The 16,812-nt window shown below is 44.8% G+C and overlaps 1 long non-coding RNA gene across 1 annotated transcript; it reads right to left on the bottom strand.

Annotated features, from left to right (window-relative positions):
* Positions 1–1,947: 1,947 nt before the first annotated feature.
* Positions 1,948–10,141, bottom strand: LOC132659604 (uncharacterized). The gene is made up of 3 exons (XR_009600191.1): positions 9,564–10,141; positions 9,262–9,431; positions 1,948–9,078 (listed from the first exon to the last, which is right to left on the bottom strand). It is a non-coding gene; the product is annotated as an uncharacterized LOC132659604 (long non-coding RNA).
* Between the last annotated feature and the right edge of the window lie 6,671 nt (positions 10,142–16,812).

Raw genomic sequence — 16,812 nt, 5'->3', positions numbered from 1 at the left:
ACCTTGTCTGCAAAGTGCTGGACTTCCCACACAGAGCTGCTGGTTTCCTTCTGGCCTGAAATGCAGTCATGAGTCCCAAGGCATGTGGAGTCCTCTGCCCCAAATCGACAAACTTTCTGTTTTTGGTGCTGAATCAGTTCAGAGTATTCTGCAGCTCTGGGTCTAAGCTAAACACTTGTGTGATTGAAACCAGCCAGCCCCACAGGCATCTCTTACTGGTGCAGTGTAAACAGAACCTTTGGCTTTCCTGTCCCACTGAGAAGTGAAATACCACGTTATAAATAAATTCACACTAAAGAAAGCTGAGCATGGAGAATTGATGCTTTTGAACTGTGGTGTTGGAGAAGACTCCTGAGAGTCCCTTGGACTGCAAGGAGGTCCAACCAGTCCATCCTAAACGAAATCAGTCCTGAAAATTCATTGGAAGGACTGATGAAGCTGAAACGCCAATACTTTGGCCACCTGATGCGAAGAACTAACTCATTAGAAAAGACCCTGAAGCTGGGAAATATTGAAAGGAGGAGGATGAAAGCAGGAGGAGAAGGGGATGGCAGAGGATGAGATGGTTGGATGGCATCTCTGACTTGATGGACATGAATTTGAGCAAGCTTCAGGAATTGATGATGGACAGGGAAGCCTGGTGTGCTGCAGTCCAGGGGTAGAAAAGAGTTAGACAGGACTGGGGACTGACCTGACTGGCTGAAAGTGTAAATGAAAGACAGAGGTCCTTCCTTCCTTAGCAAATATTGGCAGCCAGGTATTCAGCTGTCAGGTGAGAAGCAAGGTGACAGGCAGTTGACAGGCACACAGGCAGAACCTACTTACATTTTACTTCCCAATCTTTTTTTAAAAGACTTGTTGATGTGGACCAATTGTACCGTCTCTATTGAATTTGTTACAATATTGTTTCTGTCTTATGCTTTGGCTTTTTGGCCAGAGGCATGTCTGACCTTAGCTCCCCCACTAGAGATCAAAACCGCATTCCCCAAGTTGGAAGGCGAGGTCCTAAACACTGGGCCACCAGGGGAGTCCCACATGACGGAACACAGAAAATAATACAACTTTTTGCGCATTGGGATAAACTGAATAACTATATAGGGCTTAGTGGAAAAAAATTCATTACGTTATCTTTATAAACAATTATGATAAAGATAAATTTGGAGGAGATATTAAGTGTGGAATTGGTATGAAACACCAGAATATGTTTTCCAAAAAAACCTTGCTCTTGCATTTATGTACATGCTTTGCGGGGTAAGCTTGTTTGTTTGAACTGGCTACAATCAGCTCCTGATCTAGGCCGTTAATTGATTCCTCAGTTGAGTGAGTGCATTTGCCCCCAAGGTCTGCAGGTAACTGGGGCAGGAACTGTTCTTCCCAGCAGGCACCCAGATACTCAGATCAGAAGAACTAGGCATGAATTCAGAAATGGTTCAGTATTAAGGTCTGGATGTCAAAAAGGGATCTCATGTCTGGAATTTTTTTTTGCAAGTAGAGACTGGGGACTCATGGTCTGGTGTGTAGTTGCTTTAAATTTGTGGTTTAGGCTGAAATCTAAGTTTATAAACAGTGCTGGAACATTTAAGAGAATACGTTTCATCATATTCCAGATTCATTCAAAATGACTTTGTTATCAGACCACTGAAATACTTAAGGAAAACACATCTGTTAAACTTACAAACGCAGTTTTCAATGCCAGAAGATGGTTCCTTAACTAAGTTTGCAATTGAAAACACATGCTAATCAAAAGTCCATTAGAAGTGATTGCTGGCTGTACCCTAGCAATTTACAATCCAAAATAAAATTAAGAAAACAGTTCCATGTAAAATAGTATCAAAAAGGAAAAAAATACTTAGGAATAAATTTAACTTAAAATTGCAAGACTTGTACACACTGGAAACTACCTTTTTTTTTTTTAAATTTTACTTTATTTTACTTTACAATACTGTATTGGTTTTGCCATACATCAACATGAATCCGCCACGGGTATACATGTGTTCCCAATCCTGAACCCCCCCTCCCTCCTCCCTCCCCATACCATCTCTCTGGGTCATCCCAGTGCACCAGCCCCAAGCATCCTGTATCATGCATCAAACCTGGACTGGCGATTCGTTTCACATATGATATTATACATGTTTCAATGCCATTCTCCCAAATCATCCCACCCTCTCCCTCTCCCACAGAGTCCAAAAGACTGTTCTATACATCTGTGTCTCTTTTGCTGTCTCGCATACAGGGTTATCATTACCATCTTTCTGAATTCCATATATATGCGTTAGTATACTGTATTGGTGTTTTTCTTTCTGGCTTACTTCACTCCGTATAATCAGCTCCAGTTTCATCCACCTCATTAGAACAGATTCAAATGTGTTCTTTTTAATGGCTGAGTAATACTCCATTGTGTATATGTACCACTGCTTTCTTATCCATTCGTCTGCTGATGGACATCTAGGTTGCTTTCATGTCCTGGCTATTATAAACAGTGCTGCGGTGAACATTGGGGTACACGTGTCTCTTTCAATTCTGGTTTCCTCAGTGTGTATGCCCAGCAGTGGGATTGCTGGGTCATAAGGCAGTTCTATTTCCCTTTTTTTAAGGAATCTCCACACTGTTCTCCCTAGTGGCTGTACTAGTTTGCATTCCCACCAACAGTGTAGGAGGGTTCCCTTTTCTCCACACCCTCACCAGCATTTATTGCTTGTAGACTTGGATCGCAGCCATTCTGACTGGCATGAAATGGTACCTCATTGTGGTTTTGATTTGCATTTCTCTGATAATGAGTGATGTTGAGCATCTTTTCATGTGTTTGTTAGCCATCTGTATGTCTTCTTTGAAGAAATGTCTATTTAGTTCTTTGGCCCACTTTTTGATTGGGTCATTTATTTTTCTGGAATTGAGCTGCAGGACTTGCTTGTATATTTTTGAGGTTAGTTGTTTGTCAGTTACTTCATTTGCTATTATTTTCTCCCATTCCGAAGGCTGTCTTTTCACCTTGCTTATAATTTCCTTACATTGTTGAAAGAAATTTTAAGAGACCTGAAGAAAAAAAAAAGATAGCAATATTCCTGCAATTAACCAACAGACTCAGTGCAATCGTTATCAAAAATCCCAGTGGCAGTTTTGTAGAAACTGAAAAACTGACCCCGAAATTCATACAAAAATGTAAAGGACCCTGAATAAGCAAAACAACTTTGAAAAAGAAAAACCAATGCTGGAAGATTTACATTTCCCAATTTTAAAACTAAATGCAAAGTATAATAATCAGTACAGTGTGGGTCTGGCAAAAGGTTAGACAAGCAGATCAAACTAACAGGATGGAAAATCCAGAATTAAACCCTTACATTTATGGTCAATTGTTTTTTGACATGAGTGCCAAGATAATTCAACAGAGAAAGAATTGTGTTTTCAACAAACAGTGCTGACTACTGATCAGTCTGTTCAGTTCAGTCACTCAGCTGTGTCCGACTCTTTGAGACCCCATGAACCACAGCACGCCAGCCCTCCCTGTCCATTACCAACTCCCAGAGTCCACCCAAACCCATATCCATTGAGTCGGTGATGCCATCCATCCATCTCATCCTCTGTCGTCCCCTTCTCCTTCTGCCCCCAATCTCTCCCAGCATCAGGGTTTTTTCCATTGAGTCAGCTCTTCACATCAGGTGGCCAAAGTATTGGAGTTTCAGCTTCAGCATCAGACCTTCCAATGAGCACCCAGGACTGATCTCCTTTAGGATGGACTGGCTGGATCTCCTTGCAGTCCAAGGGACTCTCAAGAGTCTTCTCCAACACTACAGTTCAAAAGCATCAATTCTTCAGTGCTCAGCTTTCTTTATACTCCAACTCTCACATCCATACATGACTACTGGAAAAACCATAGCCTTGACTAGATGGACCTTTCTTGGCAAAGTAACGTCTCTGCTTTTTAATATGCTGTCGAGGTTGGTCGTAACTTTCCTTCCAAGGAGTAAGTGTCTTTTCATTTCATGGCTGCAATCACCATCTGCAGTGATTTTGGAGCCCAGAAAAATAAAGTCAACTATTGTTTCCACTGTTTCCCCATCTATTTGCCATGAAGTGATGGGACCAGATGCCACGATCTTCAGTTCAGTTCAGTCGCTCAGCTGTGTCTGACTCTTTGCAACCCCATGAATCACAGCACGCCAGGCCTCCCTGCCCGTCACCATCTCCCAGAGTTCACTCAGACTCACATCCATCGAGTCCATGATGCCATCCAGCCATCTCATTCTCGGTCGTCCCCTTCTCCTCCTGCTCCCAATCCCTCCTAGCATCAGAGTCTTTTCCAATGAGTCAACTCTTTGCATGAGGTGGCCAAAGTACTGGAGCTTCAGCTTTAGCATCATTCCTTCCAAAGAAATCCCAGGGTTGATCTCCTTCAGAATGGACTGGTTGGATCTCTTTGCAGTCCAAGGGACTCTCAAGAGTCTTCTCCAACACCACAGTTCAAAAGCATCAATTCTTTGGTGCTCAGTCTTCTTCACAGTTGAACTCTCACATCCATACATGACCACAGGAAAAACCATAGCCTTGACTAGACGGACCTTAGTCGGCAAAGTAATGTCTCTGCTTTTGAATATACCATCTAGGTTGGTCATAACTTTTCTTCCAAGGAGTAAGCATCTTTTAATTTCATGGCTGCAGTCACCATCCGTAGTGATTTTGGAGCCCCCCAAAATAAAGTCTGACACTGTTTCTACTGTTTCCCATCTATTTCCCATGAAGTGATGGGACGAGATGCCATGATCTTTATTTTCTGAATGTTGAGCTTTAAGCCAACTTTTTCACTCTCCACTTTCACTTTCATCAAGAGGCTTTTGAGTTCCTCTTCACTGTCTGCCATAAGGGTGGTGTCATCTGCATATCTGAGGTGATTGATATTTCTCCCGGCAATCTTGATTCCAGCTTGTGCTTCTTCCAGTCCAGCGTTTCTCATGATGTACTCTGCATAGAAGTTAAATAAGCAGAGTGACAATATACAGCCTTGACGTACTCCTTTTCCTATTTGGAACCAGTCTGTTGTTCCATGTCCAGTTCTAACTGTTGCTTCCTGACCTGCATACAGATTTCTCAAGAGGCAGGTTAGGTGGTCTAGTATTCCCATCTCTTTCCGAATTTTCCAGTTTCTTGTGATCCACACAGTCAAAGGCTTTGGCATAGTCAATAAAGCAGAAATAGATGTTTTCTGGAACTCTCTTGCTTTTTCAATGATCCAGTGGATGTTGGCAATTTGATCTCTGGTTCCTCTGCTGCCGGGAGCCAGTGTGAGGAATCCCGCCCGTGACAAGGTCATGAGGAAGGAAGCTGACATACGCAAGGCGTGCTCAGACTTCAGGGACCCCTCTGGAAATTCCTAAGCATGTACCCCAGCAAAAATCTGCCGGCTTTTGTGCTCTGCTTTTCTACTCTTCTGACATTTTCCGGAAAAAGTCAATTCAGGGCTTTAGTCTTCTGCATTTAAAAGAGTGTTTCAATCCAAAAAACCCTCTGATGGCTTTTTAGCCTGCCTGCAGGACTCGTACAGCTGCGCGTGTGATTGTTTGAGGCCTCCTGACCGCAGGAGGCACAGGAAGCTTAAAACATCCTAGGAATGTAGGAGCTTCCGAGGAGTCAAAATCTTTAGAATAGGACTGATTAAAGGTTTCATTTGTTAAGTCAATATTTGCTGCCAAATTTTCACATCCTTTAGTTGTAGATATAGTTAGAAAAACAAGTAGTAGACCTTGTGTTAGCAACATTAGATCTTTGAGTTAAGTACCCTCTTTGTTGTGTCCCACTGCACCTTTGTTCTATAGAGATGTAACTTTAATGTTAATGCTTTAAGGAGATGTAGATTAAAGAAAAACACTTCAGGGGAAACAAGATTAACATTCATTAAGGAAGAGAGCCAAAAGTGTTAACAAGCCTCTTGGCCAGAAGATAATGTAAATCACCTGAGACCTTTTGTATACCAAATGATGTACGGAAAGAGTCTGAGCTGCGAACGCTACATAATCTTGTGTTACCCATTGATCTCTGTGTTTTATCAAAAGTATAAAGGCCTTCTGAACAATAAAGGATGGGGCCAGCTCCAGGGGCCAGGGGCCAGCTCCAGGGGCCAGGGGCCAGCTTCTTGGACCAGCTTCTCTAACTAGTCTCCCGGCCTGGTTTCTTGACACTCTGGCTCCCCCGTGTCTCTCTCTCTTTCTTCTTCTCTCTCTTTCCTCTCTGCTCTTTACTTTAATTTCGGGCTGAATTTCCACCTGGAGCGCGGAGGCTCTCCACGTCTACTTACTTGCCCCGGCTGTTAAGATCCGCGAGAAAGGGAGCTTAAGGCGAGGCACCCTTAGATATTCAAGCGGGCGCCGGTGGCCCAACGTAGATGGTGCAAATTCCTTGTCTGGAATTTTATTGGCCTTCCGCGTAAACCAAGCTATTCAGCCCTCTTCCTCCACTTAATCTTCTTACTACACTATAATTTCTTAATCTAATCTTACTTTAATAAATAAACAAGTTTTTCCACGCCGACGCCGTCCACCCTTCGAATTCCCTGGATCCACCGGGGCTGGACCCTGGCACTCTGCCTTTTCTGAAACCAGCTTGAACATCAGGGAGTTCACGGTTCATGTATTGCTGAAGCCTGGCTTGGAGAATTTTGAGCATTACTTTACTAGCATGTGAGATGGGTGCAATTGTGCGGTAGTTAGAGCATTCTTTGGCATTGCCTTTCTTTGGAATTGGAATGAAAACTGACCTTTTCCAGTCCTGTGGCCACTGCTGAGTTTTCCAAACTTGCTGGCATTTTGAGTGCAGCAGTTTCACAGCATCATCTTTCAGAATTTGAAATAGCTTAACTGGAATTCTATCACCTCCACTAGCTTTGTTCGTAGTGATGCTTCCTAAGGCCCGCTTGACTTCACATTCCAAGATGTCTGGCTCTAGATTAGTGATCACATCATCATGATTATCTGGGTCGTGAAGATCTTTTTTGTACAGTTCTTCTGTGTATTCTTGCCACCTCTTCTTAATATCTTCTGCTTCTGTGAGGTCCATACCATTTCTGTCCTTTATCAAGCCCATCTTTGCATGAAATGTTCCCTTGGTATCTCTAATTTTCTTGAAGAGATCTCTAGTCTTTCCCATTCTGTTATTTTCCTCTATTTCTTTGCATTGATCACTGAAGAAGGCTTTCTTATCTCTTCTTGCTATTCTTTGGAACTCTGCATTCAGATGCTTATATCTTTCCTTTTCTCCTTTGCTTTTCACCTTTCTTCTTTTCACAGCTATTTGTAAGGCCTCCCCAGACAGCCATTTTGCTTTTTTGCATTTCTTTTCCATGGGGATGGTCTTGATCCCTGTCTCCTGTACAATGTCATGAACCTCATTTCATAGTCGATCAGGCACTCTTATCTATCAGATCTAGGCCCTTAAATCTATTTCTCACTTCCACTGTATAATCATAAGGGATTTAATTTAGGTCATACCTGAATGGTCTAGCAGTTTTCCCTACTTTCTTCAATTTGAGTCTGAATTTGGTAATAAGGAGTTCATGATCTGAGCCACAGTCAGCTCCTGGTCTTGTTTTGGCTGACTGTATAGAGCTTCTCCATCTTTGGCTGCAAAGAATATAATCAATCTGATTTTGGTGTTGACCATCTGGTGATGTCTGTGTGTAGAGTCTTCTCTTGTGTTGTTGGAAGAGGGTGTTTGCTATGACCAGTGCATTTTCTTGGCAAAAGTCTATTAGTCTTTGCCCTGCTTCATTCCGCATTCCAAGGCCAAATTTGCTTGTTACTCCAGGTGTTTCCTGACTTCCTACTTTTGCATTCCAGTTCCCTATAATGAAAAGGACAACTTTTTTGGGTGTTAGTTTAAAAGGTCTTATAGGTCTTCATAAAACCGTTCAACTTCAGTTTCTTCAGCATTACTGGTTGGGGCATAGACTTGGATAACTGTGATATTGAATGGTTTGCCTTGGAGATGAACAGAGATCATTCTGTCATTTTTGAGATTGCATCCAAGTACTGCATTTCGGACTCTTTTGTTGACCTTGATGGCTACTCTATTTCTTCTGAGGGATTCCTGCCAGCAGTAGTAGATATAATGGTCATCTGAGTTAAATTCACCCATTCCAGTCCATTTCAGTTCACTGATACCTAGAATGTTGACGTTCACCCTTGCCATCTCCTGTTTGACCACTTCCAACTTGCCTTGATTCATGGACCTGACATTCCAGGTTCCTATGCAATATTTTTCTTTATAGCATCGGATCTTGCTTCTATCACCAGTCACATCCACAGCTGGGTATTATTTTGCTTTGGCTCCATCCCTTCATTCTTTCTGGAGTTATTTCTCCACTGATCTCCAGTAGCATATTGGGCACCTACTGACCTGGCGAGTTCCTCTTTCAATATCCTATCATTTTGCCTTTTCATACTGTTCATGGGGTTCTCAAGGCAAGAATACTGAAGTGGCTTGCCATTCCCTTCTCCAATGGACCACATTCTGTTAGACCTCTCCACCACACCCATCTTGGGTTGCCCTGCGGGCATGGCTTGGTTTCATTGTGTTAGACAAGGCTGTGGTCCTAGTGTGATTAGATTGACTAGTTTTCTGGGAGTATGGTTTCAGTATGTCTGCCCTCTGATGCCCTCCTGCAACACCTATCATCTTACTTGGGTTTCTCTTACCTTAGGCGTGGGTTATCTCTTCACGCCTGCTTCAGCAAAGCACAGTCGCTGCTCCTTACCTTGGACGAGGGGCATCTCCTTACCACCGCCGTTCCTGACCTTCAACGTGGGATAGCTCCTCTAGGCCCTCCTGTGCCTGCACAGCCAGCGCTCCTGGGGTTGCTCCTCCCAGCTGCTGCCCCTGGCCTCGGGCTCCGGGTGGCTCCTCAGGGTCACCGCCCCTGGTCTCGGGCGCGAGGTGGCTCCTCCCGGCCGCCACTGACCTCGGACGCAGCGTAGCTCCTCTCGGCCGTTCCTGCACCGTCGCAGCCTGGCACTCTAGACTGCTGCCCCTGACCTCGGACGTGGGGTAGCTCCTCTTGGCTGCGATCTTAGTTTTCTGAATGTTGAGCTTTATCTACATGCAAAAGAATGAACTTGAATCCCTACTTTGCACTGGATACAAAAATTAGCACAAAATGAATCAAAGACTTAAATATAAAAGCTAAAACTGCTAAAGTCTTAGAAGAAGACATAAGTGAGTTAAGTAAAGTCACTCAGTCATGTCCGACTCTTTGAGACCCCGTGCACTGTAGCCTACCAGGCGTCTCCCTCCATGGGATTCTCCAAGCAAGAGTACTGGAGTGTGTTGCCATTTCCTTCTCCAGGGCATCTTCCCGACCCAGGGATCGAACCTGGGTCTCCCGCATTCCAGGCAGACGCTTTAACCTCCGAGCCTCCAGGGAAGCCGTAGGAGTAAATTTTCATGACCTTGAATGAGGCAATGAAGTTTTAAACATGTTACCAAAGCTACAAGCAAAAAAAAGAAAGAGAGAAACTGGCTTGGCTAAATATTAAACACATTTAGGCTTCAGAGGATTTTATTTTTATTTATTTACTTACTTTTGACCGTCCTAAGTCTTTGTTGTCGCCCAGGGGCTACTCTCTAGTTGCGGCTCGTGGGCTTCTCATTGCAGTGACTTCTCTCGTCCCCGAGCACAGGCTCCATGTGCTAGGGCTTCAGTAGTTGCAGCCACGGGCTCAGTAGTTGCAGTGCTAGGCTCTAGAGCAAGAGCTCTCTAGCTGTGGCACATGGCCTTAGCTGCCCTGCGGCATGTGGGATCTTCTCGGACCAGGTATCGAACCTGTGTCCCCTGCGCTGGCAGGCAGATTCTTATCCACTGGACCTCCAGGAAGTTGCTGAGGACAACCACTGAAAGAGTGAAACGACAACTCACAGAGTGGGAGAAGGTGTTTGCAAGTTATATCTCTCATAAGGGATTCGCATCTAGACTACATAAACTCGTACTACATAACTCAATAGTAAAAAGACAGACCTGCATTCAAAAGTGGACAGAAGATCTGAAAGAAAAAAGGAATTATATACAAGTGTCCCATAAACACACGCAAAGTTGTTTTTCTTCATTCACCAGTGGAAAAATGCTCATTAAACCCGTACACCTATCAAGAAGGCTAAAATTTTAAACAATGACTAACACCGAACGCTGGCAAGGATACGGAAAAACTGGATCACTTACACATTGTTGATGGGCGTGTATGTAAAATGGCTTAGCACTCTGTGAAACTAAGTGTGCGATCACTTTATGATTCAGTGACTGTACTCCTGGGCACTGGGGCCAGAGAAACGAAGGCTTACATTCACACCAATCTTTGCCCATGAGTGCACACAGCAGCTTTATTTGTACCAGCCCCAAACTGGAAACCACCCAGATACCTTCAACGGGTGACTGGTTATACAAAGAGTAGTACATCCATACCATGGAACACTGCTCAGTAATTAGAAAGAAGAAATAATTAATACACACAACAACCTGGGTAAATTTTCAGAGAATTATGTGGAGTTTTTTGAAAATCCCCAAATATTACGTATGATTCTATAAAAAAATAATCTTAAAATTACAACATTGTAGAAATAAAGAACAGATCAGTGGACTAGGGGCTGAGGAGAGGGTGGGGCAGTCGGGGAGTGAGTGTGGTTATAAAGGACTCATAAGTCAGGTAAACCATTTGTTTCATAGTAAATGAGTGTGCTAAATTTAGAAGGTAGTAAGGTAAAGTTTCTATTGGTCCGCTTAGAAGTATTTATTAGAGAATCATAGTTTTTGTTTAAAAATTTTTTATAGTTGATGTAAATGTGTAGGTTTCAGGTGTACAGCAGGGTGATTAGTTTTGTATATATACACATAAACATTATGTTGTTTTTGTGGTTTAGTCACTAAGTCATGTCTGACTCTCTCATGACCCCATGGACTGTAGCCCACAGGCTCCTCTGTCCATGGAACTCTCTAGGCAAGAATACTGGAGTGGGTATCCATTCCCTTCTCCAGGGGATCTTCCTGACCCAGGAATTGAACCTGAGTCTCCTACATTGCAGGTGGATTCTTTACTGTCTGAGCCACCAGGAAAGCCCCTATCTACATATTCTTTTCCAATTCTTTTCCATGGTAATTTAAATCATGCACAGTCAGTTGCTTCAGTCAGGTTTGACTCCTTGTGGCACTATGATTATACCTTTGACTGTAGCCCATCAGGGTGCTCTGTCCAAGGGATTTCAGCGTGCCATGTTACAACCACACACCTGGTCCCCCCGGGCAGTGGAGAACCCAGCCAGGAGGTACAGAGTGGACCGTGATGGTGCATTCACGTAGCTTCATGGGCTGATGATGGGAAAGCACTCGGCTGACTGTGGAACAGCCAGAGTCCAGTGCGGAGAAATGAAGCCCTGCTAGGTGTTTCAAAGAGATGGGATTTAACTCAGGAAAGTTTTTCTGTCAACTTAAAAAAATGCACAAGAGTTGCAAGTTAATTTTTATTTGGGGCTAAATGAGGACTATGGCCAGGAGACAGCACCTCAGATAGCTCTAAGAAATTGCTCCCAAGAGACAGGGAGGAAATATCAGTATATATCTGATTTTGGTGAAGGGGAAGTACATGCAATCAAGCACATATTTTGCAAAAGGTTTCTACTAGTCTCATGAAGCTTCTGCTAGTCAGGAGAAACATCATCATGAAGGATTTAGAGCTTTTCTAGATATGGGGCAGGGAGATGGTGAAGGACAGGGAAGCCTGGCGTGCTGCAGTTCATGGGGTCGCAAAGAGTTGGACACGACTTAGCAACTGAACAACAACAGATATGGGGAGATATAAGAACTGGGCTCATAAAATCAGCTCCTGAAAGTATCTAATTATCTGAAGACCTGTCCTGCCAGTTTCTCCCCCTGAGTACAGAGTGCCTCATTCCTGCTCTCCACCTTGAACTCCTTTCAGGGGGTGTTGAAAATCAGCAGCTGCGGCAGCACATGATTTAATCCTTGTAGAGGTGGATGGCAAGTGCCAGTTTGGAGTTGACATTGCACATGGTTTAAAGGGCTGAAGAGAGAAAAGGGGAATGAGAGGTAACTCAGAGACTATAACTGCAGGGGGCAAGTGCCAGGGGAGCAGAGAGGGAAGGTGGCCACGCCAGGAGGCATTGCTATGGATGCTGCTGCAAGGGGACCCCTGCTCCAGGGGAACCCCCGAGGCCCCTGGAGTGCTGGGCTGCAGCAGCAGCCACACAACCTCTAGACACAGAAGTTAAAGAACAATCCCTCTTTCCTTGCATCACCTTCCAACGTCCGGCCAGATTCTGCCCCTGGAAAAGGTAACAAAACAGTAGCAGCCAGCGAGGAGCCTGGGAGATGACGCAGAACAGAGTCAGGGAGGGGAGCAGAGAAGCTTTCCTCTCCAAATACACAGCATCCTGTTTACACATGTGCACACAGACCTGGAACACAAACACTTGATATGCACTTCACTCTCGATGCATGCTTTCTTTAAATATTCATATTCTTATCTTACTTAACTCCCAGAGTCATTGGTGTTCTCAAAAAATTATAATAAATTTAAATTATAATTTAATTATTATTATATAATCTCATTATTATGATTTTTAAAGTTATAATAAAATAATAAATTTCAGGCATTTATATAATAAGAAATTCCAAGATGCAAAAATAAAAATCCTTTGGAATGTTTATACCTGGGGACTGCCAATGTTAATATTTTGGTGCGGGCGCACCCTTCCTGACTGTATTTGTAAGTGTCACAGGCTGATAAGGGGGTCTTGGCGTCTCCATAGAGAGACAGGAAATCCAATCATGTAGGTTTCAGCAAAGGGAGGCTCTGTCACTATTTTTCTCTGTTATCCACTTTGAAGGTAGAGGGTAAGGGAGGACAGTAATTGCAGACCAAACAAATGGGCATCAAGGGCGTCGCCAGAGAACTTGGGTGGGTCCCCTGGGGGTGGGGGAGTGGGCATGAGGGAGCAGCACCAGATTTGTCCCTGGAGCGCCTAAGAGCAAGAAAGGGCTGGCGCTGCTCCCCGAGCGAAATGGGAGAGTAATGGCAGGTGCGCACTGCCCCGCAGGTGGGCCGCTGGGGCAGTCACAGGAATGGGCATCTCTGAAGGGCTCGGGAGACCTGGAGAGGTAAGGTGACCTCCCCAAAGGGAATCCAGGAGCGGAGGACAGCCAGCAGCCCCGAGCTGAGTGCAAGCATCGGGGAACCACAGGAGACTGTTCCCCAGCATAGAAGCTCAGGATGGAAGAAGGCAGTTTAGGATGTTACTCTGGCAGGTACAATGTCAGAGACACACTGTCCAAGATTCTGTCCTTGACCTCTAATCATCCCTGGCCCCTAGCCCTGGGCAGAGGAAGAGGGATGGAGCAAAGGGGCAGAAAGACCACCTATCAGTGGAAGACCACCTATTCTCCCCATCCCCGACACACACACCTTCTTCTACTGCTGGTTTTTAAGCCCAGATTTGTCCAGGGTGGGGAAGGGACTTTTGAATTGAATAAATCACAGCTTTAGGTTCCAGACTGGACCGGATTTTTTAAATACCTGGGAACAAAACCATTCCTTGATATCTGAGAGTCAGATGAGGCTATTGCACTTTTGAAATGAGGCCAGTCTGAATAAAGATAATCTGGGATTGTAAAATACATACTGCACTTCACTTTGTTAATTGACATAAAACTGATAGGAACATTATATTAGCTTCAGGGGCACAGCATAACCGCTCGACATTCATGTGCACTGCAAAGTGACCACCACAAAAGTGTGGCTCCCATCTGTCGCCACACGATTGGCCCCTTTTGCGCTCCCCATAGGCCCAGGCTCTCTGATAACCACTCATCTGTTTTCTGTGGCTATGAGTTTTGTTGTTTGTTCATTTGTTCTGGTTTCTTTAGCAACAGACACATGGATCAACAGAATAGCATAAAGCCCTGACATAAATGCATAAGTTTATGGTCAGTTAATTTACAACAAAGGAGGCAAGAATGCAGACCAGGGCAAGGACAGTCTCTTCAATAACTGGTGCTGGGAAAACTGGAGAGCTATGTGCAAGAGGACCAAGCTGTATCCCTGCCCCACACCACACACACGAGGCTAAGGCAAAATGGATGAAGAAACCATAAAGCCTCTGGCGGAAATCATAGGCAGTAAGCTCCTTGACCTTGCTTCTGGCAGTAGTTTTTTGGATCGGACTCCAAAGGCACTGGCAATGAAGGCAAAAATTAACAGACGGGACTACATCAAACTAAAAAGCTTATGTACAGCCAAGAAAACCATAAAAAAAAATAAAATGTTTAAAAACAGTGCATTTCAAAGGCTTAGTATGGGGAAAAAGTGTAAAACATCTCCTATTTTACATTAACGTATTTACATTACGTTTAAATGATAATATTTTACATATACTGGGTTAAATAAAATACATTGTTATCATTGTTCGATCACTAAGCTGTGCCCGACTCTTTGCGACCCCATGGACTGCAGCATGCCAGGCTTTCTTGTCCTTCACCATCTTCTGGAGTTTGCTCAAACTCATGCCTATTGAGTCGGTGATGTCATCCAACAATCTTGTCCTTTGTCATCCCCTTCTCCTCCTGCCCTCAATCTTTCCCAGCATCAGGATCTTTTCCAATGAGTCAGCTCTTCACATCAGGTGGCTCATACATTATCCATTATAATAAAATACATTATTAAAATTAATTAACTCTACTTGTCCCATTTTGCTCTTTCTACTGTGGCTACTAGAATGTTAGAGTTAAGCATGCAGCAATGTGGCTTGCTCGTGTTATCTTTTTGTTGGACAACAAGGCTGTGAGGAGAGAAGCTGAGATTTCAACCAGGAGTCAGGAGAAGAAGGACTCTGCATGGTGTTTGAAGGGCAGGGTGAGGAAGGAGGAAATAAAGTAGCTTCTATACCTCCTAGCAAGCCCAGCCCTTCCCACAGACACGTTCATGAGCGTTTGTGCAGGGCGATTGAAAAGCAGCTGCATTCTAATCTTTTTTTAATGTCTGTCTATTTATCTGGCTGTCTCAGGTCTCAGTTGCAGCGTGTGGGCTCTAGCTTCCTGACCAGGAATCGAACCCGGGGCCTCTGTGTGGGGAGCACAGAGCCTCAGCCGCTGGACCAGCAGGGAGGTCCCTGCATTTTAATTTTCCTCTGTCCCTTCAGTTCACTCCTCACCCCCCGATTCAAGGGCTTTGCAGCGCACCTATGATTCGCAGACCCTAAGTGAGGAAGGTTGTGTTTCCTGGCCTGGCCTCCTGTCCTTCCAGTCCCTCAGGGTGGCCCCTTCCCACCCGAGGCAAGGCCACCCCAGGGCCCTCGCTCACTGACATCCCCACCCCCTACCCCTTTAGCTGCCATCCCCCCAGATCCCTGCCCCCCCCCGCCACCCCACAGCCCACATCGCCCGTACTTGGGCTCCAGCAGGGGAGCAGGCCACCAGCCAGTCCCTCCCTCACTGGACTTTCCAGGCTCAAATCTGACTCCAGCTCCTGTGTCCCTCAGACTGTGCGGTCGCAGGTTGGATTCTTCAAGCAAGCTCCAAGGCCTGAACTTGAAGTAGATTGTCCCCACTCCCTTCCCCTGGAAATCAGCTCTGGGTCCCCCCTAAACTCCTTCTCATTTCCAACTCTCAGCCTGTTACCCTGAGATGTGAGCCCACAGTTAGGGTCTTGTAACTGATTTCCACCACTGCATCACCAAGCTGTAGGACATGTATGCCTGGGGGTTCCCATGAGAGCCTCCCTGTCTGTCCGGCCAAAGTGTCCCTCAGCTCAGTTCAGTTCAGTTCAGTCGCTCAGTCGTGTCCGACTCTTTGCGACACCATGAATCGCAGCACGCCAGGCCTCCCTGTCCATCACCAACTCCCAGAGTTCACTCAGACTCACGTCCATCGAGTCACTGATACCATTCAGCCATCTCATCCTCTGTTGTCCCCTTCTCCTCCTGTCTCCAATCTCTCCCAGCATCAGAGTCTTTTCCAATGAGTCAACTCTTCGCATGAGGTGGCCAAAGTACTGGAGCTTCAGCTTCAGCATCATTCCTTCCAAAGAAATCCCAGGGTTGATCTCCTTCAGAATGGACTGGTTGGATCTCCTTGCAGTCCAAGGGACTCTCAAGAGTCTTCTCCAACACCACAGTTCAAAAGCATCAATTCTTCGGTGCTCAGCCTTCTTCACAGTCCGACTCTCACATCCATACATGACCACAGGAAAAACCATAGCCTTGACTAGACGGACCTTTCTTGGCAAAGTAATGTCTCTGCTTTTGAATATGCTATCTAGGTTGGTCATAACTTTTCTTCCAAGGAGTAAGCGTCTTTTAATTTCATGGCTGCAATCACCATCTGCAGTGATTTTCGAGCCCAAAAAAATAAAGTCTGACACTGTTTCCACTGTTTCCCCATTTATTTCCCATGAAGTGATGGGACCAGATGCCATGATCTTCATTTTCTGAATGTTGAGCTTTAGGCCAACTTTTTCACTCTCCTCTTTCACTTTCATCAAAAGGATCTTTAGTTCCTCTTCACTTTCTGCCATAAGGGTGTTGTCATCTGCATATCTGAGGTTGTTGATATTTCTCCCAGCAATCTTGATTCCAGCTTGTGCTTCTTCCATCCCAGCATTTCTCATGACGTACTCTGCATAGAAGTTAAATAAGCAGAGTGACAATATACAGCCTTGACGTACTCCTTTTCCTATTTGGAACCAGTCTGTTGTTCCATGTCCAGTTCTAACTGTTGCTTCCTGACCTGCATATAGGTTTTTCAAGAGGCAGGTCAGCTGCTCTGGTATG

The sequence above is a fragment of the Ovis aries genome, chromosome 3 (assembly GCF_016772045.2).
Source record: "Ovis aries strain OAR_USU_Benz2616 breed Rambouillet chromosome 3, ARS-UI_Ramb_v3.0, whole genome shotgun sequence".
In the NCBI taxonomy this organism is placed as follows: domain Eukaryota; kingdom Metazoa; phylum Chordata; class Mammalia; order Artiodactyla; family Bovidae; genus Ovis; species Ovis aries.
Note: the sequence above shows the minus strand (reverse complement) of the source record. Positions and strands in the feature narration are given on the sequence as shown.